We start from the raw sequence: 27,178 nt of genomic DNA, 5'->3' as shown, positions 1-27,178 counted from the left end.
TATTTGCATAGGTGTGCTATGATTACGTCTTGTCGCAGCGAGTCGATCATCAGCTGTCAAGAGCTTCCCCTGTGCATATTTCTATCGGTGCCTTGTGATTTACTTTATGCCAGTATCTCACACACTATCCTACTAGCCCGAATGGCTGTATTTTTTTAATCATCGCCGAGCGTTATTCGCCACTCGTCATGGATTGCTGACGTGATCACTCAAAGATTTGGAACACGAGTCGCTTTTTGGCCTCTATACACTCGGCGGTAGTGCGTTGCTTGACTGCTGTCAGCAGCTGCTGATTGGCAGCCGTTACATCTCACGAAAAAAAAGCCCCCCCCATTAACGCTACAGCATCGAATATCGCTGGTTCGTCGGCTTTTTCCAATATAAAGCTGTATAAGTCCGCGTATCTTGTTTGGGTCCTCGCTTCCGGGTAGCAGCATAAGCAGAAGACGGGACGGCAGGCTACCGCCGTCGGCCAAATCCGCTGTCGCGTTAGGCTGATACTGCTAATCGTTGTTAACCGAGAAGATATAACGTTCATGTTGCAGTACATTCAGTCGAGGAAATAGTGGCAGCAACAAAGATAATGTTGCTACCTTGTAACACTTGTGCAAAGACCTACATACTTCATAAATGGTACAATATTTTAATTAAACATGTACGAAGAGGGGCGCTAGATTGAAAAGTTGCTTTTCCACCCATTCTCCGATCAGTGACTGACAGCAGAAATAAATAATAGGAGTGCTTGGTCTATTTAGATTTATGCTGTTGGATTTGAAAACTGTTCGAATGTTAATGCAGCACGTAGCTTTGGCAGGTATTCCTAGATCCGTTGGTAGCTTCCTGGTATACTGCTACATCGGAGCGCATTAAAAAACGGTGTCATTCGTAATATAATGAGTGGCCGCTTGTCAATTACTGAAACAAACAAAAAAACACCGTCAATTGTACAGTGGTGACGTGCCCCTATATGCGTTGCCCGTGCGACAAAAAATTCTAGGCGAGCTAGTTCACACTATGTATGCTCTGTTATATTATTGAGATGAATGATTATACTTTATTTATTAATATATTTATGATTTGAATATTACAAATACTACAGTCGCGCAACAAAGCAGCCTATTTTTCAACAAGCAATAGGTATAATGAAGGGTGTTCATGTAAAAAGGCTACTTTTTCTTGGTTTCGAGTTATACATCTTTTCTAAGTTCGTTTGATTTCCTGGCGAAATGACAGTTTTTTTGGGGGAAACATGAAAGTTAGCTAAAATAAGAGTAAGTACAAGCAAGAACAGAACTTTCCACGCAAAGGGAGCAAATTATTTTTTCTCAAGTTTTTACATACTTATTTTTTGAGTACTTTCAAAGCATTCGATAATCTGACAGCTTACTTAAGGGAAAACTGGCAATTTTTACGCTTCATAAAGTTTAAGGGTTTCCACGAAAAAATCGTCTTAATTGACAATGGTGATCACTGGGTCAAGCTAATTATCGTTGCTTAAATTAAAAAAATCCATATGCTACCGAAGCAGTGTTCCAACGTAGAAAAAAATTTGCACCACAAAACATCTTGTAGTACTTACTGTATGTAGTATTAAATAGTGCCATAGAATCAAGACCGAAAATTTAAAAGGTAGCAAGTCCCTGCACTGTCTGTTAATAATTATCGAGTGAAGCCTTCAAGATACCTTTAAATGCATTGATCACAGACATCGTTTGAAGCGAGGAAGGTTTCGGTGAAGCTGGCCGCTTCGTACTAGCAGAAATTCGATGTTTGCCGTCATCTATTCTTGGCAAAATTTCGTGGCGGCAACAAAGGCTACGGGTGCTATACATTTCCGTGAATGGCACGACGCGTGTGATCACGCCAAAGTCGACCGTCGGCTCGGTAACCTGGGGCTGTTTCGTCCTTGAAGTCGGCCTTTGCCCTTAGAATGAGAGCTGCTTAAACCTTATATAATCAGCAGGCTGACACACACCACTTGAGTTTCACGTGCACGAAAAATATCGTCGTTCGTTTCACATTCGGAACTTTCGTCAGTTGGAACAGGTGAGGGAAAAATCACACCAGTCCAAGTGAACGATACACACTCTGTTATTGTGTACTAAGATTAAAAAAATAAAAAGAATTTTTGTTTTTATGCAGTTGATCGAGAAATTCGACTTCATTCGTTTACTTTCAGTTTAAAAAGCTCAACTGTCATTTGCCTGGGCGTGGACGTAGGGTCCGTTTTGTGCTGAGAACCAGCCATCATAAGGAATGCGGACACAAACTCGAAACATGTAACTATTATTTATTACTAAAACTATATGTTCAGTGTCAACTTCGCATGTACTTAATTATATGTTACATCAATATAACAACCTGAACTTCTACCTACACATATGTTTTCTTAGATATGGGCGACCGATGAAATAAACGAGGGGTACTGTCTCATATGCAAGAAGGAAGACTCCGCTTAATTCACCTTACTCTACTTGCTCGACCTCTCGATTGCGTTCTACCGACCGCAGTGACCAGGTAATGAATTATGCGTTGTTTTAAGTATTGCTCTGAGCTTGAATGCTCGAGCCTTTTCTCTCCATTCAGTTCTATTTAGCCTACTCATTGTCCAGCCCGTGTCACAGCTTATGGAACACTACGTCTATCCCAACCAGTAGAATCCCGAATGATGAATAGAAGTGGGCATAGATAAAATACAAATTCATTAAAGGTATAGAAAATCAAGTTGAATTTTTTCATTTTAACTTACCTAGCGTGTCACCAATTCGCCCCCAGTGTAGTGCAGCATCAATAAATATATGGTTAATTTTTATTGAATGTTCACACTTTGTATTTACAATTTTGTTTTCTGTTCTATAATCTATAATATATTTAGTTTATGCTGATAGCAGCGACAGACGAAAGCCGCATTCAGGCTAATGCTCGCCCCATTCGTGCCGTTGACAACTACGTTGCAATCCGCAGTGTAGCAAAGGGTCGTGCTTATTCTATCTGCTGGTTAAGGTTCGGTTCAACCCTGACTGATGACAGCAGTGATCATTTTTGTAGTGATCGATCGATTAGTAATTGAAGTACCAGCTAGATGAATGATTTATTCCTGTCGATTCTCATGCCTAGCTTGTTTGCGCTATAATAAGACGGCCTACGCAAATAGCTTATATGGAATCTAGTATGGAGGAGAAAACAATCCTGCCTCATGGACAACAGACCTTAGAGCCGGATAGATCCTGTAATCGGTTTGGATAATGGCCATTGATGTGGTGCGTGAAGGGCAGAAAAATCAGCGTTTCACGCACCAGAAACAGGACACGCGGAGGTAATGATCTAAATAGAATAGATGCGAACGGATGCTGCGTCAGTGTGCGAAGTTCTATTTGAAAATCGCCTTTAAATAACATAGCTGATAAGAACTTTTGACTTTTCGTCACGTTCATTATTAGCGTTCACGGCTGCCTTGGCTATATTATGTTATATAGATGCTGTGCCTTTTTCATTTTTACTTCCATATTATAAAAATACAGATTAAGAGATAGATCTGTGCTGTGCAATTATGCATCCGTACATGCCCAAATATATCAATATAATATGACCATAAATAAGCAACTTTTGATAACTTGAGCAATGTCACTTGACAGTTTGGAAGTCTTCTTCGACATATCTGCAATATATGTACGTGATATATACCTATATTTACAGTAGACAACAGTAGCCCGCAAAGAGACTTCTGCCATATTATGTACGTATGGGTATGAATGTCCAAAGTGCGGCATGCTAACGAAACGTACGTCAAACACTTAAGACGGTACGTCAGTCTGGACAATCGAACAATAGAAACAGACAAGGAAAACAATATACAACATTTATCGTTGAAATGCAATACTTCCATAGAAATAAAAAAAAAATACTTCCCTCTGTGGACCGCTTGTCATCTGCTCTTTTTATGCCACCAGCTCCAGGTTCTTAATTTGTTTTTATTTCATACAATATATTCGTTCATCTACTACTGGTCATATTTCAAACTATCTGTTGTATAATCCTGATCCCCACGCAACACGTGGGAAACAAACTCGAGACGGACCCACAACTTAATTCAGTCAGACAATGCTGTGCACTTCTTATGGTCTGCTTGCAACTGGAACCGCAGTAGCAGACAAGAAACGCTATCCAAGGACCATATATTTCGCCGCAGCTCAATGTCTAATCTGTGTTCAGCCAATATTATATGGCGACACGCCTGGATCAGGGATTCAGAATGTAGGAGAATTGTGCAGATGGGTTGCGCGAACAAGTTCGAGTGTTAACCGCACTGGTTAAAAGGCTACCGCAAAAGAAATTTGTTAAAAGTTAATGCTCACCGTTCGAATCCAGCCAAAGGCGGGGGCCAAAGTTGCGGTTTAATAACGATCGAAAGTTACGACTTTCGATAGGGACAACAAAACGCTTATGGTAATTTAGCTCGTAAGTCATTTCGTTTTAGTAACAGCCGATTTATTAAGGACTTAATTGATACTGGTAAACATCTTTAGCGACGTCACGTTCATGTGACACTTTTAGCGTTGCTCAAAATTTTTGTACATTCGCATTAAAAAAAATTCGTTAGAGTCACTGTATAGAACAATTTCGCTCAAGATAACGTTAAAAATGAGTGAATTCTTAAAAAAGAAGGGTCCATTAATGAATTTTCCCTGCCAGTCTTGCCTATCCATCTAGATGACAACTGCATCTGACAGGTCAAATGTACATTATCGTCTGCTGTCACAATCAGCTACCGTATTTGTCACATTTTGCCTCGGTTTTGACAAAATTATAAAATACCGAAGGTGGCAAGCACCGACCAAAGGCTGCTTATTACTCTTGGTTGCATATTGATGATGCGTGAGTTTATTTCGTGTTGTAAACAGGTGACGCTATAGAGTATTATCTCGACATAAGTACCATAAACAAAGACAGAAAGGCGCCGCGTTGATAAACGGAAGAACTAACGTATATTTAATATACTACTACCACAACAAGCATAATGTGGTCACGAAGTGCCCTATGCAAAAATGCTATCAAACATGGTAAGCGTTGCAGTATTTCGTTCTGCTAGATACAACACTGCAGTAGATCATTTGCTTCCTAGTTTGTTTAGTAAGAATCGTTGCACGTAATGCACTAGCTTGCTTTTTTGTGAATCGTCATGATAGGTGTCATGTCTAATAGAATTGCAAAACGTGACCTTGCCCGTGATCCAAGGCCAACTGGTTGAACGTGCATCCGCGCAGACAGACGACTGCGTCGCGACCCATTGTCGCCAATAAGCACGCGACGACGTTCTCGTAGAACGAACGTAACGACGTTTGCCACTGCCGTGTTTCTGTTATCATATACATAACGAATGAACGAACGGTTTAACTCAAATAGGGGGCAAGAAACAAAATACATTTTTAGATGGCGGCTACCCCTTTTCTACCCTAAGACGGCTCGCTATATATATAGCTCTGATGATTACATATTTGTAACACTATACAAGTCGAAGTCATTAAGCCTATTGATTATAAAGCAAATACATCTTAGCCACGTCAAGGACACAGGGTAGCTGAGTTGGAAGAAGTCACTTAAAAATATATCGGAGGGAGCTATAAGTGCGTACTCGTCTGCGAAGAAATTCATTTGGTTATTATATAATTAAGATGACCATGCTCCGCGCTAGTAGTGATTATCTTTATGGTCTTAAAGTAATTTTTTATAGCTTATATATAAGGATAATTTTATTACCTTTTTTTCTGTCTGTACCCCATATAAAGTACATGTAAATGTTTCGATCCCGGCGTTTCACGTGAAATTAGCGAACGATGTGAAAGCTCTGGACTTTCACTTGACCACTCACTTCCATACATATATGTGTGACAACAATACCTCTAACGCTATTTGCTGCGGTGTCTGTGCTTTTAGTAGTGTCTACTCAAAAAAATGTAAGTCCTCAAACAAGATTTGCATATCTTATAGATAGTAATACACGCAAACGTTATGACAGGTAATTACGTTTCCGTGAACGTGAACCACTGCCCTATTCCTGTAAACGTTGAGCTTTTTTTTTATGATAAACTCAGTCACTGATAGTTCTTAGTTAGATTATAGGTCGTTTTCTTTTGACCTGTCAACCAAAGTATTCAAGTTTTCATTACGTTAATATAGTATACAGCATCTAAAATAGGGTGACAGGACTTTGGAATGAGACACTATTTCGATGATGATATAAATGACGCCACTCACGTTACCTAGTCGCCATGACTCTTGCACAAATTATGGGTCGAGAAGACTGCCGTCTGGTCCGTATATACCTATCAAACAAACAGATACACCGACGTGCGGTGACTCATGCCCAATAGATGTGCAGCGAAAGCATAGTCAGACTGCTGAATGCTATTATAACGACGGTTTAATATCTCAGCAGATTGGTTAGAGTTAGATATCGTGTTAAATGAGGTTACGTGACAAAATACGTGCAATTATACTATTTGCTAGTATCGCTTTTATAGTATAACCAGAGTGCTACCGTAAAACGATTACAACGACATTCATTTCAGTGATTTTTATTTTATTTCGTGAGCTTGGTTTCCAACTACGGCCACCGCCGCTGGAATTAATACTAAACAAGCTACTATTAACGCTATCGTATCCTAGATACAAACAAATGCGCGAACGAAGCCTGTTGAGTGAAGCTAGCAGGCACAGCTGAAGAAATTCATACTTTGGTTGGCCGTTTTTCGTTCCTAGCCTGTTTGTACTTTGCTAATTGGGATTGGCTTATCGGAAGGGGCGAACCTTTACGCTCGACGTTTTTCGAATGAGATTTCAATCAAGAACACTTTTTATTTCCTATATTATTCTATAAAACGATACCGTGGTTATAATATTTATAAGAGTGCGATTAATTAATAAGAACCTGACACAATGAACTTCCGTTTTTAGCTCGGTCGTCAGAGCGACGCAGTAGATAATAAATAACACAACATACCGCATCGTGACCGTTGATATTAATGAAGATCCTTTTTTTTTTTTTCAATTTCACGTTACTCCTCTTCGCTCAACTATTTTCCCCGTCTCAAGTTTATCGCCTGATAAATGCATTTCGCAAATGACTTTCCAGTCCAATGTATACCCCGCTTACAACACTTGAACGTGGTCTTTAAACTAAAGAAAAATCTATATGTAATTTTTGCTTTCAGCTAAAAAATACAGTTTTCTTCTTGGGCCTTAATATGTTTGTAAAAATACGTCTGGCCAACTTCTATACGCGATCAAACTTGCAGATTGTTTGGTTCCATTTAAACCCTTACGCAAGCAGTTGATACGGTTATCTATAGATTGACTGCGATGGTTGGGAATTGTGGCAAAACACCCTTTAGAACAAAAATGCAGTAAGGCACGAATCGATGCTAATTATAGTAGGAAGAAAAATAAATCTAGTTACGAAATGGCTTATCTATATAAATCTATCTGGTGAGAAGTGCTTTTTTAGCACCTGGCTTTCTTACTAGATATTGAAATAATCGCGGATCTCTAAAATATACTTATTTTGTTGCGAGTAAAATATAGCGCATGTTGATGTTATTATCCTTTGTCGACCGAAGAGGACAAAGTCTTACTTCTCTACTATGAAATCGAGCTTGAAAGCTTCATATAGCTCGAAACTAAATGCAGCCTGAATGTGTTTTCAGTTTTGTAATACATACGATACTAAAAACTTCGCCTCAGGCGATCGGCAAGCAGAACGACACAGAGTTTGTCTTCTTCAGATTTCTAACCCAAAGCACCTTACATGTTTCGAGGTTTAACAGGCAAAGACGCTACTATTGCATACAAGCATCACTGGGACAGATGTACTTGATTTATATTTTATCTATATTTGTTCTAAGAATTTCGCCAAAAATATTCCTACCCATTGCTGATTTGAATATGACTACGAGTTAGACGATCGATTGGGCGTATTCGACACGAACAACATTGTTTCAACATTCATTATGTCACAAGCTGTTGTTGTTTTGTCGCGTGAAAGCAGTTCGATCAAACTGGCATGGAGCGTCAGTTTTAACACGTGTAGCAATAGGTATTGTGCACGCCACAATATTGATGGTGTCTACGAATTGTTGCAATTTCTTTGGCCAGCCTGTTCATGTCTCGTATACGTGCTAAGTACGTAATAGTATAAATGAAGCTTTGTTTATTCAGAAAGGTTGTATCGTCTGTATTCGTAGTTTGAGCATATATAGTCAAAACAAACCCTCGTGTCACTGACCCCCCTTCGTTCCCCACTCTTCAGCCCTTTTTCCGTTCGGGTCCGCCCGGTGTGTTTCTGGCCAAAAGAACAAATAGACGAAAAATATGTAAACGACAGTAATAGTAGTAGTAACCAGAGTACCTATTAATATTTAGTAGTCAACTAGAAGGTCCACAATTGGCGAGCGAAAGATAATGCGAAAAAAAGCCGGTTAGGTAAAAATTGTTTGCTTTGCTCTTTGGCCGGCTGGGCTCTGCTGAGTTGGTTCCGATCAGTGACTTCGAATGATAATCATAAATAAGCATTATATAAATACCAATGGAGCGATTTCAGCTGCCACTGACTCTGTGCTACACAATACATAATAAGTACCACACAATAGTGTTAGTGGTATAATGATGTCGTTGCTTAGATACTGACGAAATGAGAACATGGAGATTTCGGAAAGATAACAAAGCAGACGCTCTTTAACATACACACGTGATAATAATAATAATAACAACAACAACAAAGCAGAATCGGTTCAGCTTGTGTACTTCTCGTGCCCACCAGATTTACGCTTATCCATTTTAATCAGTGGTATTACTTATACAATAATATTCTTTTGTACCGTTAATAGTGAATGGGATCACATGCGTCCCGCGTTACCGTTTATCCAAATCGGGTTTTGGTTCGCGATACTATTTATAAATAATAATCTCTCGCGTCTTTGCTCTATGTAAATATGCCTATTTACCGTGTACGATTTGCACACGATGGTGAACTTAAAAAGCAAAAAACAAAGTAGTTCTCTGCGGTAGCTAGATAACAACTCATATCTACACGTAGCTAAAGGGAAGAAGTCTTGTATGTTATCCATTCAGGGGGGTAACACTAGCTCAAGCTGGTAGATATATGTTTATTGGCGGAACTAGCCCTGCAGCAGTACAAGCACCCTAATCCATAAACGTGTTTGCTCAGCGTGCTTCTACGGCTGACTTTCTCCATTTGAAACAGCAAAAACATAGTTATCATTGTGTTTATAAACACTAAGGATGTGCGTGGATCATTGTCGAAGTGACATCACCCATCATTACGCATTCAAACTTTGTTCCCGGAGGCCGCCTTTGCGGGGGCAAATCAAGCCCGTTTGTGCTATTAGCTAATTAATCTTGCGAGACATAGTACGCGCTTAGCGGTCTATAAATAAAACTGCCTATATTGACCCCCTGCGGCCGTCGTTGCTGTTACATGTTTCAGGTTGAATTCTACATACAATAGACAAATGTAGGACTGAATGAGAAATTCAACACACTTACTTCGATAATTGAGTGTGACTGTTACGTTACACTAGGTGTGACTACGATATATGGCAATGCCTGGCTTCTACTCGGACCCAAACAAAAATACCACGTATTCTCTTAACAGCAACAATGATTGTGCCTGAAAATTTTGCAAACAAATAAAAGACATGAGGAAAGACATATAAGATATATAAATTGCCTATTGAAACGTTGATGAGAGCGAGTTGGCGACTTGCGCTGACCTATCTACGACCCTCTCTGTTATGTCCGTTTCTAGATGCATAAATCCGTAATAGAGGCGTGATATCATAATTGTTCTGCATAGAAACGTAGATTGCAGGTATTATTGGTGTTGCGGTCGTTGTTGTTGTGGCTGGCGCCGATGAAGTGGGTATCGGTCAAGACATGAACGACATTTTCTGGTGGACCTAATCTGGTTTACTCCGCGCTACCATATATTACAATGCTATGTACCATGTATTAGTGCGACTTCACTGATCGTTGTAAACAATTTTATTTGCATATTGACCTATCGGACGTTACAAACGTACCTGCCTGTTGCAAATTAACTCGCGGACAAAAAAAACGACGACTTAGAGACATAAAGAAAAAAAAAAGTAGCAAAAGAGGGCCAAAAAAATGCCGTTAAAATGATAAACGACAGCAACCGACTATAAGTATATAATATTTTGATGTCGTCATGATAGTTGTCGTCATGTTGATGGTAACGTCCTTCCTACTGTTGATTGGTCAGCTTGCCGGTCGGTGGCCTAATTAAAATGTTTTGGACACGTTTTCTGTCGTCGGATCTATAGCCATTATTGTCGCCATGTTGTTGTAACATAGTTATTTACCATTATCAGCCTTCGTTAGCAGTCATGCCAACGTAAATGTGCAGCGACAGCTCTTGCCTTTACTACAGGGCGAATTCTTTTCGGAGTGGTAACATAAAGGCAGGGACCTAGTGGATCCGTTAATCGAATTAAATGTTCTTTTTATTCTGACTGATTATAAATAACTGTATCTGTCTTCCTTATTCTGTTATACGGGGAAGTATCTCACAAAGATGCCATTCGTATACCCTTGTCAGACTCTTCCGCTCTTCTCAAAGCTTCTCATGCTACTCCGGCAAGCGCCTCTACGAGTATCAATAAGGACCAAGTTGAGCTGAGAAAGGGCTAATATTGGCGAGGTATTGGCGAGTACTAAAGTTAACTTCGATAATGAGCATGCGAAACACCTTCATTTAATGAAAATTGTGACCAAATGGAGCTCCCAAGATAACGCTCACCGTCATAGCGATCTCATTACACCTTGTAAAGTCACCTAAACTGCAGACGTTCTATATATATATATATATATATATATATATATATATATATATATATATATATATATGTCTCGAAAAATGTAGACACGGTTTGAATAATAGTAGCTTAAATTTACATTGAATTAATATTTGAAATATAAAAGAACCTGTATAGAATCGGTAATTTATATTATGAGCGCAGATTTTCAAAATGATCGCCGTTTTGGTTTATGGCTATTTATTTCCAACTTTCTACAAACATTTAAATTGTGTTGTGACGAACTCTTATGCGTTGGAATCTTTCTATGTTATCTGTTTTCTAAGAGAAACTCTATAAGTTTATGGGTAACAAATCTAGAGAAACGGCAGGGTATTTTATGGAACCTGTTTGTCCAACCGATCTATTAAAAAAATTCGCATCAATGTAAGCTTGTATCTAACAACAACACAGGCGCTCCATGCTGATAGCAATAAAATTCGTTATCTCCACTAAAGTCCTGCCGTGCTAAAATAGATTACTGCAGCAAACTTAAATGATTGGCACCAATCACTATACTATCAAAAACAATGTTTTATTTAATATTTTGTTTGAAATGCCCCGCCGCACCGAAACTTACATTTACATGGTGCTTTTGCTTAACATGCAGAGTCACAGTAGTCCATTACGTATAGTTACGTCAATTGATAGTGCCATTTAGTTTGAAAGTATCTTTAGATAATCTTCTTGAAAGCTGTGCCTTCTATCCACATTTTCCAAGCGTCGTTGGAAAAATTGTTTCCGTCAGTCCCGATCATCTTCATTGACTGTACGTACCATTTTTCGAATGTAACTTTTCATTTATAACATCCTAAAACGCGACGGACGCTTGATTCCAAGCTCACGACTTGATTGTGCCACCAACTTGTGGATTGTTCCACTATGATTTTCCAGTGCTCTCTGATTTTCTCACCACTGCTTCGTTCCTAATTCGCCTTTGCTTAATCGATCTAAATTCGTATTTGCATAAAACAAGTAACGACTCATGGCCCGAGTACGTCATACGTTTCAAGGTCATAACCTGCCGTAGGACGCAACTGTTTCCGTTACAATGGCCTGCTTCTACGTTCACAACGGCGCGCCTCCCATGTGGGGTGCGTGGATAAACACACAAATATAAAGGAGCTAAGAATGTACATAAATCCCAGTAAACAGATATATGAGCATTTTATCATTTTCTTTACTAGTAAAAGATCTCAGACTTTGTGAACGGGCCTTAGGGCCGTATTTTTTTCTAATACGAGTGAAAAGCGGAAACGAGAATATCTGCGCCAGCTGCTGTTGCTGGTACAAGGCCAAGGGCGACGCATATTTTGAACATAAAAATAGAAAACAAGCCTACTACAGTGGGACGGCGTGTTCACAGTATTCAACTATGACACGCTAGTATGGTAGAATAAACAACAGCTTTTACCCTACTACGGCAGCGGATAACCCAGCTCGAAAAAGAAGCGGACCACTTTTAATGAGCCAATCCGTCCGGTGCATATACATGGCCTTGAATCGCCGATCAACAACGGTAGCTGATAAAGAATTTTATAATGAATATGTTGCCGTCGCTGTTAGAATTACTAATATTCGTTATATGACTATTGTATACGCACGACTCGTTCATTTGCGCAACGTGTCATCGTGAAGGCTCGAGCGACGCTTAATACGAAACTGTGAACGCCAACTGGTCTATTTGTCGACCCGTTGCTTGACGTCGGCCCGAAGTGTTACACCACTGTGTGCATCCCGTACGCACTTAAAAATAGCACTTCTTATCGTTACTGTTGCCGTTATTCTTGCCACTGTGATTGGCGTTACTACTACTACCTGTCGTTGCTGTTGTTGCCGTAAGTTTCCGGCCAATTGAAAACAGTAGTGTCTATCGAACACAAGTAACGCCGTCTTCGTTACCCACTTTCCCTATACTGCGATTCAGATCAGCTGTGATCTGTGTCCTATAAACTGCCACAAACGCTCAAAAGTAGATAAAGAATATAATGACTATCATATGTGATTCGCGCATATATTTTATGGCCGTTTATTGTGGATTGTACGTATAACACATACAAAGTAATAAACAACATAAAGGACTGCCAGTCGTTAGCGAAAAAGATAGGGACAGTTGGCGATCTAACATAACACGACGCCGTCACCACCATCATCGGCGATCGCTCGACTGGTCTGCTCTGCCTATTCACTTAACGACCCCGCTATCGAAGCCTCCTTCATTTGTAGCCAATAGGATACTTTGTGTGTTGATATCATTTGCTGCTGCTAATGTTAACGTCCTTGCACCTAATATCACTTTTTTTCAATATGACGCATATTGGCGACGCGTTACTGTGAAGCGGCAGCATGCCGAGCTCGTTGCCTATATTAGCTTTGTTGTATTTGGCTTGTTTCAACGAAGTAGGAAACAAAGTCATCACCGTTCTACAACATCGAAGACGACGGCGGCAGCAGACGCATTTGTCAACCTGGACAATAACTAGCCAGTTGCGACACCGCGAAGGCGATAACCGATTCGTTCCTGTTGCAGCAGGAACAGCAGTACGCAAACGTAGCAAACGCGATTCGCCAGCGAACAGTCCCGTCCGAATAGAGCACAATCGGACCAGCATGGCAGCAGCAGCGATCTGAAATACGACTCAAGTAGAAGCTCTTGAGTCGCTTCCGCTAGCATAACTGATTACGATGTTGACTCATCCAACGGTGGGAACAACATGGAACGTTTACGCTTCGCGTAACGCCTTCCGAACGCTAGTTAACGCAACGTCAAGAGGTTTCTGCTTGACATGCAGTGTGTCTATATTTAACGAGTAACTACGCCACGATGCCACTATATAACAGACGTAGCGACGGAGAGTAGCGGTTCGTCATAACGGCTGTTTAGAGCTGGCGGTTTACGTGCTTTGTTGTTATTGTCTAGACTGGCCCATAGCCGAGAAGTACGGCAGCTGGCGTGGTCGTTGATCCGACAGCGTGTCACGATGGCAGAGCATCCCTTTGTGATCAACAAGACCACCGGTACCCCCTCGCCTGGGGGATGCGTGCGCCAGTTAAGCCAGTAAGATCGCTGCTAATCGTTCACGTATTCTGTAGTTGATGTATAGAAAGGTCATTGCAGTGGTAAAATTGCGTTATAGCTGGCGATATTTCCAGTCGCCAATAGACAGTAATTAAAGTCTAATAGTACTAGAAAAATGACTGCCAAGTTGTCTGGGTCTGTAACAGATACGCATACGTACATATCTATATTATATCTTTATGGGTGTTCGGCGCTAATATCGCTGTTGTTACCTTGTGCCTGTTTAGAATCGCCTTTGTCTACCGTCAACGGCGCAACCCCCGACGTCGGATGAATGTAATATCTGCCCACCGAACAAAGGATCAAGCCATAATGGATTGGTCTTGGTTTATTCAGGATCGATTCTGAGTGTCAAACGGTTACTGATGTGAGAACTTGAATGTTGCCGTTCATTAATATGGTAGCGGTTCTGCTTTGGTGGTTTAAAACTTCAGTTCTGGTGACAAAGCATACTAATGGCAGAGCGTTGAATTTTCGATTCGATCGAAGCTTTTAGCCAACTGTAAATAAACAATAAATAGTAGAAACAAAGCAAAACTTTTTCACCTTGCCAATCTCTTACTAAATATAACGTGAAATTAATTAATAGCGAAACAGTTGAATCGTTTACGAGATTCGATCACATCGTGTCCGCCATGGCTCAGTCTCAACGAAGATCTCATTTATTTATTCCATCAGATGGTAACTGTACAGAGCTGTACAATGTACCAAACTCGAATCATTAACACTCAATAGCAACGAGACAATGGACATTCACATCGATCAGCTTTCACTTAGCAAAACAAAACATATTAAAATGCTGTAAGATGTCATAAATCCACTAACTGAACCGCTACTAGCGCTATGGTACGAAACAACCGATTGAAAATAGAGTCTTCCCCGTTCTTCCCGATTGTGATCATTCAGTAAGGCGAAGGGTGCCGTCATGCCCTCGCACATGCCCAACGGCGGCGGTAGGCAACCCATTAAATGCTGCCCACTTTGATACATTAAAAATAGCTCGATCATTTTCCGATCTATTGTACAAGCTATAATAAGAGCATACATTGAAACAAGGTCAGACATTGCGCAACCTCACCAATTAGCATTGCTATCGACAGTAGCAGCAGGACTGACAGAAATAGCGGAGTTTCGTGCTGAGACCGCTGCCATACGCCAGCGTGAACTAAGCGGATAGCGGCACACCGTTAAGAACGGACATTCTACAAAGAGCTTTAATAAGTATTAGGTAGCTGCGGTTATACAACCGATCGATGGGCAATAGCTGACGTTCAGTTGGTTGAACACGGCGAGTGCAAATCCAGTAGCTAGAGCTTTGATAACTCGTAGCGGGGCACAAGCTATGAAACTTCTAGACACTCGATTTGCCCTCGCTTGATTTTGTTGTATGAAAAAGGGGTCACCGATCAGCGAACGGCTAGCCTAGGACCGAAGCCCCAGTATCTACTCTCCTCCTAACGATAGAGGCTAATTACTCTGAACCAGAAACGCCTTCATCCTGTTATTAACTGCACATACTAGGATTAGAGCAGGTAACAAACAATGTTAAACAATGTCGCGTCGTGTTTACTGCCCTGTGTGGAAGCAGTTAATTACGGTGCTTTTGCTGTACTAATTGCACGACCCCCTAACCCTTTTTATTGTTGTTGATTTCAGAAAGCAGCTGTGGGACGAGTCATTGGATGAGACATTCAGGGGTGCTAAAAGGGTATAAGTACAAATGACACGCTGATAGAAGTCTCGTGGCCTTCGTGAAGCGAAAAAAAATCGTGCCGAATAGCTCGTGTAGCCAGCTTTATTCCAGACAGACAGACATCTACGGAATGCTCAAGTAATGATTATTTCATACGAATGTTTTGTATCAGACACATGAAGTAGTTGCCTGTGTGTCGGTTCTGTTTTTATTTATCCGATTGCGCATAATTTCTTATATCCAGCGGACAACCGTTTAGAGACGGAACCCATATAAGCCGGATGCACAAGCTGACAAAAAAAAACTTACCGACATAAATATATAGTGCATCAGCGTAAAAACGCCACGGCGAGGCCAGTTGGCTTCCGCAGCACCGCTGGCCACAGGACGTATGTAGCTATGCAGATTCGAGTCAAAGATGACAGTGAATGCCGATCAAATCGGCCAAATAACGTTGGGCCAACGGAACTGCGGCGCCGGCACTGTTTCAGACAATAATTTGGCTGTATCTATGAAAACACTACAAATAACGGCTGTTACTTACCGATAGCAGAGTCTGCACAATACATATAAACAACAACATCATCAAAAGGCTGTTTGATCGACTTACAATGGCGTAGACCCCGGCGGATAGTGCTACAGGCACAGCTTTATTATTACGTACTTATAACGGTAGTATGGCAATAGCTATGACAGGACGCTGGGTAACAGTAGCCGCGAGAACAACAGCTTTTCCCACAGCACTCGGTAGACAAAATACATCGTGGCCTTGTATGTAATCGATCGTTACAACCTTGTTGTGTAGATACATTATACAAAACTTTATGATGGGTGCGTTTTTAAGTGCTTAGGGTCGTGAGAATGGGGGAGTCTAACACTTTTCATGTATGAACGAAGTAATTGGCTAATTTGATGATCATCTCGAGCAAAGTGTGAAGCTCTGAATCCTGGCATTGGGGTAGTGATCATCTGTTTGTGTGGTAATCGAAGGCCGATGTAAGTAGTTCAGGTTCGAATCTGGCTGTAGACGCACATTGATTATCTAGTGCAATAGGAAAAATAAAGAATGAATATGGACAATCTGCTTTTTTGTTCGGTTTCTTCCAGTTGCTCCCGTTGACTTCCTCCGACCCAAACTGGTCTTTGAGGCAATACTGAAACGCAGTATCGAGACCTGTCGTGGAGGGGTTGAATCAGCTTTTGAAAGATATCGCAAATTAATAGAACAGCTTCCACAGCTCATGGATGTTCTCTCTCTTCTTTTATAGAATTACTATTTGGGTATCACACTAGATACGGTAGGGGAATGCATAGATATAGTTGGCCGAGAGACAGAGCAGCAAATTGGTTCGGTACAATGGCGAGACTCTAGCCGATTTAGGCTGTTGTTCTTGGTTGGTGAAATCCTTAAACGAAGCGTTCATGGACGCGGTTCATATGAGGAAAACTGAAAGAAACTGGAGGAAAGATGTTAATGGCTAATTGGCAATTTAACTGCGAGCAAGAAAAATGCTTAATCTAACAGTGCTAAAGTTAGGCTCCAAAAAATGGACAACGACGGCCTTAGTAATTCGAGTATCGAAACACCATCAACCTATTCTAAAGCATATACCATTTTTGTGTGGATAATTGTCCGTAGAGTGATAACAACACATGGATGTATAAGAAAAAAAGCGATCATGCAAACTGTTTATCGAGAATATCCCAATTGACTATAGACCTGCAACGGATACGCTTGTCTCTATGATGAACGTCGAGTCGTTGTTTAAGGTCGACCCGCTAACGCCAGTCGATACAACGAGACAAACGCTTACCCTAGCATGTCCCATACCATTATGATTATTATCATATCCTGTGCGCTGGTTGACAACAGAGCACGCAGCTGGTTAATAGGCCGATGACAGCCATGGCCTGCGAAGGACGTCGGCCTGGTTTATATTTTCTCTTTCCGTAGGACACGCCTCGACCCACCGGCCTCGTCTGCTGGTGGGCAAACAGTTATGTCATGTGAAAAGGGAGAGACTCTATAGCGCATGAATTAGTTTAATCCGGTCTCCCGTCAGGCGAGCGCTAAAAGATCTCGGAAATGACCATATGACAATAATCTTTTGCGTATAATATATTATGGAATTGTTTGTATACTAACTAGATGCACGGATTTCCGTCGAATGTTTGTAGTGTGCCCGCGAGGAGCAACGACAACAGCGTCCAGTTTTATTTAGCTTTCCTTACCCTTTTCCTCACCCAGTTGAGTGAAATTGGTCGAAAGCTCAATTCATCGACAGGCCGCTAGTTGCATTTTAACGGCAAGGAAACGTCCGCTAGAATCTTCGTTTCATATATCTATATAAACTTTCAATTATACGAAGCGGATCCGACACGATGCTGACGGTCGTCAAACACTATGACATTAGCGCATATTGAGTTAAAGTTATACCCCCTGTGCTAACAGCAATACGGGATAGGATGGCTAATATTAGATCAATACTGCGATCGAAAAAAAACACCTAACATCGCCACTAACAACAAGTCACCGGTTGCGTAAAGGCGGTTTACATTTGATCAGGTGGAACATATTAGATTTTGCTCTCGGATGAACGGACCCATCTGCTTCCCAATAGACATTTTCAAATCAGACGACTGGAACGATTCTTTCAACATAAACACCATGTCAATAATAAAACGAAAATTTTGATTTTGCTTAACGTTCGGTTCCCGTGCGACCTGTTTGGGTTTTATACGACCTTAGGTTCGTATCGAGAGTCAACTTTAATAGAAGTAGGCCGTCCGAACGCACTGCATTTAAAATGGATGAAATAGGATGACCTTACCGATGTATTTCGTAATGACTCGTTGTCATTGCGTCTGCATAGAATGGTATGTATGATAGATGCGAGAGATGACAGAATCATGCAATGTTCTAGATGAGAAATTTCTATTGAATACAACCGATTTTTGTACAGCCGTGTTTTTTGTACGTACGTCCTTCAATAACCGAACCAACGGAGAACTTGTTGTGTTCCTGAAAACAATGAAAAATGAAACAGGCGCCAAGCTGTACCTAGAATAAAAATGATTTTTGTCTAATGACTTGTCTGTCAATTAACTGGCCGGTTCGCAATGATCAAAAGTATTTCTCAAGAACCGCAGAGCAGGGAACAACCACGTCGTCTGTTCCTGGCGCAGCGATCCCAGCACGAATCAATCCAACAGCGACTACGCTGTAATCAATTACATCAAGTTGCCTAAGTGCCCCCAACAGCTACGGCATATATCTATATTCCAACGACCTACGATCGCGGCTAAACTCCACCCCTTTACATTATGGCAGTGCCACGAATCCCCCCACAGTGCACCTGCCTATATCTTCTTGAAGCTACACACCATTACAGCAGAAACGCCACGTCACGTTACAGGGGCACTAGCTTGCGGTGAAAGGACGCGTGTCATGATGGCTGATAAGATAACAGAAAAAGTTTATTACACTTTATACAAATCGATAGGTATAGCACTTTCCGATAGTTGAACTGAGAGTTAACATTAATATTGCGCCCGTAGATAACAACGTCGTCTGCGCTCCAACGAAATGTCGTGCTTGTTGCTATTTCCCGTAGCCGTTAGCTACTAAGGTCTGTAATTCCGCCGTGTTATAGATGAGTTCCGCGAATCGGCTGCGGTGATCCGGCGACCATTGTCTACATTGGCTTCTATCGGAAGATTTCTGTTTTTTTTTTAAGAAAGATTTAATGTGGACTGAATGCTGTGTTAATGGAACCACAAACGTTGGTTATCGAGACAGTGGTTTATAATGACCGCTTTGGTGGGTTGACTAGAAACCAATGTCTGCCATATTCAACACGGCCAGGAAGGGTCGATAGCATATATAAACTCTAAGTTGAGAGTTAAGTTATGATTGGATTCCGCTTGCAGCTCCTCGTCGGCGTACCTGTACGTTCACACGTCATATTTTCCACAAAATTTTCGCAATCGCGAGCAAATATAGCAGACCGTCTTCTTATTGATGTTTATAAGGGCTCGATTGTGAATAGCTCGGATCGACTTCTCGCGTCTCGTCGATGGTTACCAACGCTGGGTGATGGTAAGTTTTTGTGTCTCGTATCGTATTTGTATCGCATGCATTGTATCATAACAAATTACGCGTTATTTTCAGCGATTTCAAAGCGGTACGCGTCTTCCATAGTAGAAAAAAACAGTAACGATGCAGAAACGTACATCGAGCAGTAATTTATTCAGCTTTGTGTTAGCAGATGGTGGCACCATAGCAATGATTATCATTCATCAACAGAGTGTATAATACATCAGATTAATTAGATATTTCTTTCTGGGTATGACGAATCGGGCATTCAAGGTGAGAAAGGCAATCACTGGCGCAAAACCGATTTAGGCTAAAAGTGTTTTGGAGTGGACTTGGTAGAATATTCCATATTCTTACAGTATTCTATGTTCGTTTAGCAAAAACCACTACGGATTGCACTTTCTAAATACCGCTTATGATTAATTCGCATGGTTTAAACTTGTTTCGCGCACGAGTTGGCTGTCAGTCGTTCACAGTGATCAGGTCTGCCTGCCTATCTTTGAGCTTAACTCAATTTCTCGTCGTATCGAAAAGAAACAACAATACGTTTTGCAATGAACCATCGAGGCCAGTGTGTAAAAATACTTCGCTATAAGAACAGATATTCGCTTTTTGCTGATTACATTCTGTCGCTTTTTCCAATCCATGCGTTTATGTACATGCGTAGATACTACGCGACAGGTGTGATTGGGTAAAGAAACAAAAACCCACGTACACGCTTTAGTCACTTTTTAGATAATAAAAGACAGATTGGCCCATGGCCAATGAGCAAACGACATCTCAACGAAAAACAAATAAATACATGCACTTATTACACAAAGCGTGATACCTCTATAGACAGTGGAATGTTGTTACGCGCGATGGGGTTTTAATTCTCTTGTGTCTTCGTTTGTCTCTCTTTCCTCGGCCAACTTAAAATCAATAACTGATTGTAGCCCTCACTTAGCTCGACAATTAACAAAAAGAAACCGATCAATCTGTCAGTCTCTTTTGAGTACGAGGCAATACAACTGTTCTTCGTTAAACAAATGTTACGGCATTTTGTCGCTATGGACACTTTGCAGTTGATGCGGGCTATCAAAAACCAGGACGGAACAGCTACTGCTGGCACATGTGGTGTCATCGCAGCGGCGAGGACAATCATAATAAGGACACACCTACGAATGATGTCATGACAAACCCGGGTAGTAATCAGAGTGATGGCCATGGCGTCGTTGGCCAACTTCGCTATCAGTCTTGAGATGGTCCTATTTACATTCTATTAGCGGATGGTCCAGAAGCAGCAGGAGAGAGGTCGCAACTCTTCCTATCCGTCCGAGCCTGCACCGGGTTTTTCATACGTTAAGGTTTCTGTCTAAATAGATGCCTTATTAACCAGTAGATACTGGGTAGAAGAGAGAACCAGCTACGTTTAGCTGTATCACGTTGCATTGGTTGTATTAATTAGCTAGCTACAGCTGTTGCTAAACTATAATACCTGATGCTCAAAGTTGATTGTATCCCTATAACTATAGTGGCCGTGATCACAAACACCAGTAGTAGAAACGCCGGCCGATAGTCCACGAAAGGCGCTTCCTTTTATGGACCCTATAGTAAATAATGGCACTTGTAGCAGTAGGCGCACGCAGTCGGTTGTAGTCAACGTGGATCTATGCAAACGGCAACGTCGACGTCGGAGGAAAAACTACTTACGGAACTAATCTATTTACATAAAACAATAATAATATCTAAATAAGTACGCCGGCGGGTCAAAATAGATTGCGAGTCCCAGATTAGCTAAAGAGTCTGGCACTGACTAAATGGTTTGAGTTCCGGCTGCTGCTGTCTGGACTCTTTCCATTTGCCCAGCCATTACTTTGATACAGTTTCGAGACAGAACCTGGTCTGATACATGTATTCGCGTAGTGGCGAAGGCCACGCCTACCTACGGTATTCTAGGAGGCAGATGTATGTATATATGCCAGGGCATAAAATATATATATATATACGCGCATGTACATATAAGCAAATATGTTATGAATCGACTTAGACGGTCGCCAGAGTGACCTACCTACTGCATGACCGTGTGCTAATACATATGTCTGTATACTGGTATGAAATAACAATGTTGACGGCAGCTCTATATATAGTGTATTCTTACAAGATCTGCCGTGCACGGTGTACACCCTTTCAGCCTCGGCATAACATCTAAGAGGATGATAACAATAATATGCCACCAGCGTGGCCATTTGCATTGTGATCTTTCTCTTAATTCCCTAGATGATTATTAATTAACGGCTTAATATTCCGTTGTGTGGTAAAAAAGCTTCGAGTTTTATCGTTTTCTACGGGGATTTCAATAGTTGTGAGTAGTAGATGGCTGTTTTGTGTGTTGCCGATCTAGACTGATATAGTAAACCAACCGTAAGCGTAAGACAACCGCTTTATGCACCCCAGTCACTAGAACGCCGGGGTCGCAATGAACTCCTCTAAATGTTGTACTCGAGCTTGACTCCAACGATTCAGAACCTTCTATGAACAACCTACGACAACACAAAAAAGCAATGCAAGATAACTGAATTAAACATTACTAGCTAATAATTGCCCAAAGTTCTGAAGAATAAATATTGCTTATGCTTTAGTCGGTATCTTCAACATTGGTTATTATATATCTATTTTTATAATACGTTCTCTATCAAGTACATTGCATTCATCCTTCTAACTATTTATTTTTTGTGTCAGTTCGCAGCCACGACATAACACTACTGAAACTGGTAGCTGTCTACGGGTCGGGCTACAGAGATGCCGACGCGACTACGCCAGCATGTGCTTACGCCTCAGAGGACTGCTGTTGTCGTTGCCACTACTGACTTTTACACGTGGCTCACCATACCCTCGTTTTTGCCATGCCAAGGAATTTCCCTGGTGTTCCAGCAAGATCAATATTGTGGGTTTGTAGACGCTTTTCGGAGGAAAAATGGGCCACGCAACGGACAGACCGATCGAAGCGCTGCAGCGATCGCAGCTACTGCTCGCCTCGCCGCCTCACAACGATAACAATATCAAAAACAACAGGAACAACGACAAGCACAACAAACAGCAACAACAACATGGCGGTTACACCGTAACTAGCAACTGCAGCCGGCTGAACGGCAGTTGCTGTATCAACACTATGGACGATGACGATGACGGCTCCAGTTCCGAGAGCTGGAAAAATCGGCGACCGTTGCGTTGCACTCGTGACAATCAACCGGTACACGCCGTCAGACCAACGAGTCAAGCTGAAAGTTTCAACAACAACGAAGCACAAGCAGCGCGCGATTTTGATGGCGCGGCGCAAAGGTCGTTGTTATCGTTACGGTTGCTGCTGCTGCTGCCGCTGATGATGATGATGATGTTACTGTGACTATTTGTTGTAGCGTTTTGTGGCGCTAGCCTTTGCCTCCATGTTGACACTCGCTCCAGTCCTCACGTTAGACGTGCAACGAGAACACGCATAAATCGTCACCATGATGATTACCACCACCGCCGCCGCCGCCATCATCACTTTCATCGCAAGCGGTATAATATAATAACAATATGATCATGTTGATGGAGATGCCGCCGGCCTTTCCAGACCTCGGCGTCCTGCTCGATCAGATGGATCGGACTGACCGCTTTGGCAAAAGCGACAGCAGTAATAACAACGACAGCGGCGGTCGAGAGGCAAAAAACAGCAAAATTCAACAAACTGTTTCGCTCATCGGCATCTACGCCTCGACGCAGCTACGGCGCTTCATTTGGCAGTAGTTGCCGCTCCGCTGGAGAGCAAAAACGGGAAGGGGAAAAAACACAGCAGGGGCTACGGAGTCAACGATAACAGCAGTCATCGGCAATAGTCGCACGTAATAAAACACGGATTCCACGCCCCATTCTTTAACAACAACGCCGGTTGGAGCATCGAACGGCTTATGTTAGCCGTGACGTTAGCACTGTAAACAGGTAAGGAGGATGCTGGTTTCAGTACCAACAAAGACGGTGACCTGTCTTGGGCTGGCGCGCCTATGGCTGCGTTCATGCTGATAACACGGTGCCGTGACCAGGGTTAAGTTGCAATTTCGTCATTTTTTACTTTACGCAAACCGAGGCAGAGGCTGTCAATCAAAGCGACGGGCGGCGAAGAGAACGAAGGAGTGGTGTAGATATTTATTGTTATGGATCATGGGGATAGAGGAAAATGCGCGATAAAAGAAAGATAATCTGTGGTCAGAATCTACTGCGGTTGTCGCTGTGAATCACGTTAACCTTTCGAAGGCGGCGGCAATACAAAGCAGGAAAAACACAGCAGATTTTATAACAAATGAACTAATTGCTTCGTCAAACAGCGGCGACTAAGATTGGGCACAGAGTTCCAGGAAATAGCTGAAATATTGTATTATAAGCTGTATCGCGACAGCCTATGGATGTCTTTTTAAGCTGATTCGTTTCATTAGACGATATAGGCGACAGGAAGACTATGTTTTTCCGTGGCTGACTCTCGGCCTGGAGAGCCTTATAGCTTTCTGGCTTTGGAGATTGCTGGGCTCTGTTACTACGGGGAGCCATGAAGTGGGCGAGGTGCTCGCCTTCACGGGTTTTAGATGGGGCTTATTTAAAATATAATATATATATATATATATATATATATATACGAGCCATTCTCATTAAATCGCCCTTTGTAATTTGATTTATCCGACTTTCCCGATTAAAAAAAATTCGGCTATTAGTCGTTGCTCGTCAAAAGGCTCCATTTTACTGGAGGAAGCTTAATAAAGTACAGAAAACGTTTATAGTCATTGTGAATGACGCGACAACTCCTAAGGAGCTTTATAAGGGTTGTTCAATGAATACTGATAAAATCTAATCATTAGTTTGGCCAAAATCTATATTAGATATACATAAAATACACCAAGACACATAAAACTAAGCAGACTCTGTGCAGCACCTGAATTCCACCAGTTTACATATATAAATATCAATCTGTGAGAGGTGGATCATTTCGATTCGGACGTTTTTTTCACGACTGTCAAGAAAAAAGCTGATTCTGTTCATTGTTTGTCGGTTCGCAGGTAAACAAGGGAAACACAGACGAACGCCAAAATACGAACGAACGACCAAACCTTTGGATAGGCGAATTCACTGTCTCCTGTAAAGGAACTAAAAGGTCGACAACCCTTCTTTCTGCGATGCGTCCAGATTATGGTAATGTTGTCGCCGTCGGCATCGCTGGTCCACAAGGCAAAAGCGATGTCTGCCCTATTCCGGCAGAACGTCCATCTATCGCACCGTGTGTGTCACCAGAGAGCCGGGGGCTCCAATCAAAACAAACAAACCTAGCGTGCAGCTAGGCTAGCCACCAATCGACTAGACGGGTACAGGCGTTCCTACCCAGCGAACCAGCAACAGCAGCAGCATGTCTAATACGTTGAAGACGTAAATAATAGCAAGCAATACATATAGAAACGAACACACAGACGACAGCTCATACAGTCGCCTGCATTTCGAGCTACAATCGCCGACATCGTTCTGCCTTCAGCATTGGCTAAGGAATCATTCCAGCTCCGTTTTGATGCTTCGAACTAGTAGAAATATTGCCCGCCGTTGTTGTTATAGGCAAATTCAGCGACAGCGTCGCATTGGATATTCTGCTAGCCAAAGTGATGATCAGTCAACGTGTGTAGACACGATGTCGATGTTTCGCACGTGTGTTTGCGTTCGTCTGTATTCAGCGGGGAGTCAATAGCCTGTTATTGTTGCCGCTGCGTCTGCAGCCGAACGGACAAAGAGGTTCTAGGTTGTGACGCCCCACAATTAATACGATGAGGAAGCAGAAGACACACCAACGAGGATGCCCGATTGCACTACAGGCAAACGCTCAGTAGTGGTTTCGCACCCACGTAACGCTGCCGTATGGTTGTGACGACCATGGCCGTCAACGACGACGACGACGACGACGACAACGACAACGGTCACATTAGCTAACGTCAGCAGAGGCGATTCGTCGACGCGGCAGATCGCGCAAATGGACTGCTCAATGGTGCGAAGGCTGTGCTTGACTCAAAGGCCAGTGTTCCCTTTGGACGGTTACTAGAAAGGGTATGGTCTTCGACGCGAGAGACGTTAGAGCCGAAGAAAGGGTAGCGATAATGCAGTTAGTGGCGGATAACTATTGCTTACCAACAAGAAGAACTCACAGTCGATTCGAGAAGATCTCTAGTTTCGACGGATCGTAAAACGGTGATTGCCGGCAATATTTGAAGAAGTCTGCTCGATGGAAAGTCTGAATTGGAGACCTGCTTGACAGAAGCTAGATTGATAAAGTATAGAACGAAAGGCTTCTAGTACTGTATAGGCGCAGCTGAAGGAGCAGTACGTGTATAGCAACTGTTAATAATGGTTGTAGTGTTGATGGACCTTGTCACGACACGTGTAGTATATGACGACCGGTTTTCAAGAATCAGCCCATTCAAATAATTTTGGCCAGTGTTCGACGGTTTAGCCACGTACCAAAACAACTCGTCGATAAGCACTTACGCTTGCGTTTCGAGTGTTTTCGATACGAAGCCTTCGAGTCTCTTTCAATCGGCTGGCTAGAGAGAAAAAAAAAAAAGATAAAAAAGAAAATTGAATACCATAACCGATGTTGCTTCTATAATACTCGGTCAGATAGCCAGGTAGCGCGACAGATATTGCTAACATACAGACGAAATATTGTCTGAAGATAGCGATTCCATAGGTCAGGGTCAGCTCGCAATATCCCTTGGGAGCGTCTGTTAATAACACTTTGAATGCTGCTTTAGCAGCTCGCACACAAATCGTGTTTGTACAATAATGATAAAATGAATTTTCTATATTTAATTTGTTTACAAGGCTCGAGATGATAGCAAGTGGGCAAAATCGGCACCAATTATTACTAGCTATTCAATGGATATGTCTAAATTTGCCGAACGAATCACAGGGGGTTAGAGGGATTAGCAGCTTATTTTTGTTGGACTAGCATCGGCGTAACATTACCAGTGATAGTAGGAGCTAATTTTATAATGATTAATTTTTGTCACACTGATGTTCTACGATGATTTGCGATTATCAAATGATAAATGGTAGGCACTGCTACCCCGCAAGACATAACGGTACCAAGTAGAGTTACTTACGACGTCGTTCCAGTTACTGGGTCGTAAGAACAAATATTTTGAGCAGCTGCATTTGTCGACGATCTGGTCGTCGCCATTGAATCAATGACTTAGTTCCTTTATAGAAATGATTTACGCGGAACTACAATAACGAAAAGCTCGTCTATATGGTTTTACTATCTAGCGGTTCTGAGACCTTTTTCGTATGCTGCATTTTCGGAAATGTCTTACGAAATAAACGAAATTGCATCCTTAATCAAATAAATATCGATACAAGGCATAAGTATTGTA

General features: G+C 41.9%; 2 long non-coding RNA genes across 5 annotated transcripts; one reads left to right on the top strand and one right to left on the bottom strand.

The window, feature by feature from the left end:
• Positions 1-626: 626 nt before the first annotated feature.
• On the bottom strand, positions 627-13,172 carry LOC111254467 (uncharacterized). The gene is made up of 5 exons (XR_015317340.1): positions 12,497-13,172; positions 9,562-9,685; positions 5,758-8,338; positions 1,685-5,356; positions 627-915 (listed from the first exon to the last, which is right to left on the bottom strand). It is a non-coding gene; the product is annotated as an uncharacterized LOC111254467 (long non-coding RNA).
• On the top strand, positions 5,819-27,178 carry LOC147754552 (uncharacterized). Of its 4 annotated transcripts, none has more exons than XR_015317337.1 (6): positions 13,809-13,950; positions 14,199-14,338; positions 15,628-15,802; positions 19,595-19,763; positions 22,482-23,720; positions 24,827-27,178. It is a non-coding gene; the product is annotated as an uncharacterized LOC147754552 (long non-coding RNA). The 4 variants fall into 4 exon arrangements; XR_015317336.1 differs by having other exon boundaries at positions 16,772-19,763; XR_015317339.1 differs by lacking the exons at positions 13,809-13,950; positions 14,199-14,338 and adding an exon at positions 5,819-5,954 and having other exon boundaries at positions 16,772-19,763.

Source organism: Varroa destructor, unplaced genomic scaffold (genome assembly GCF_002443255.2).
Source record: "Varroa destructor unplaced genomic scaffold, Vdes_3.0 BEIS01000007.1, whole genome shotgun sequence".
NCBI classification, from domain to species: domain Eukaryota; kingdom Metazoa; phylum Arthropoda; class Arachnida; order Mesostigmata; family Varroidae; genus Varroa; species Varroa destructor.
The sequence above is the reverse complement of the archived record's forward strand: the minus strand, read 5'-3'. Positions and strand labels throughout refer to the sequence as shown.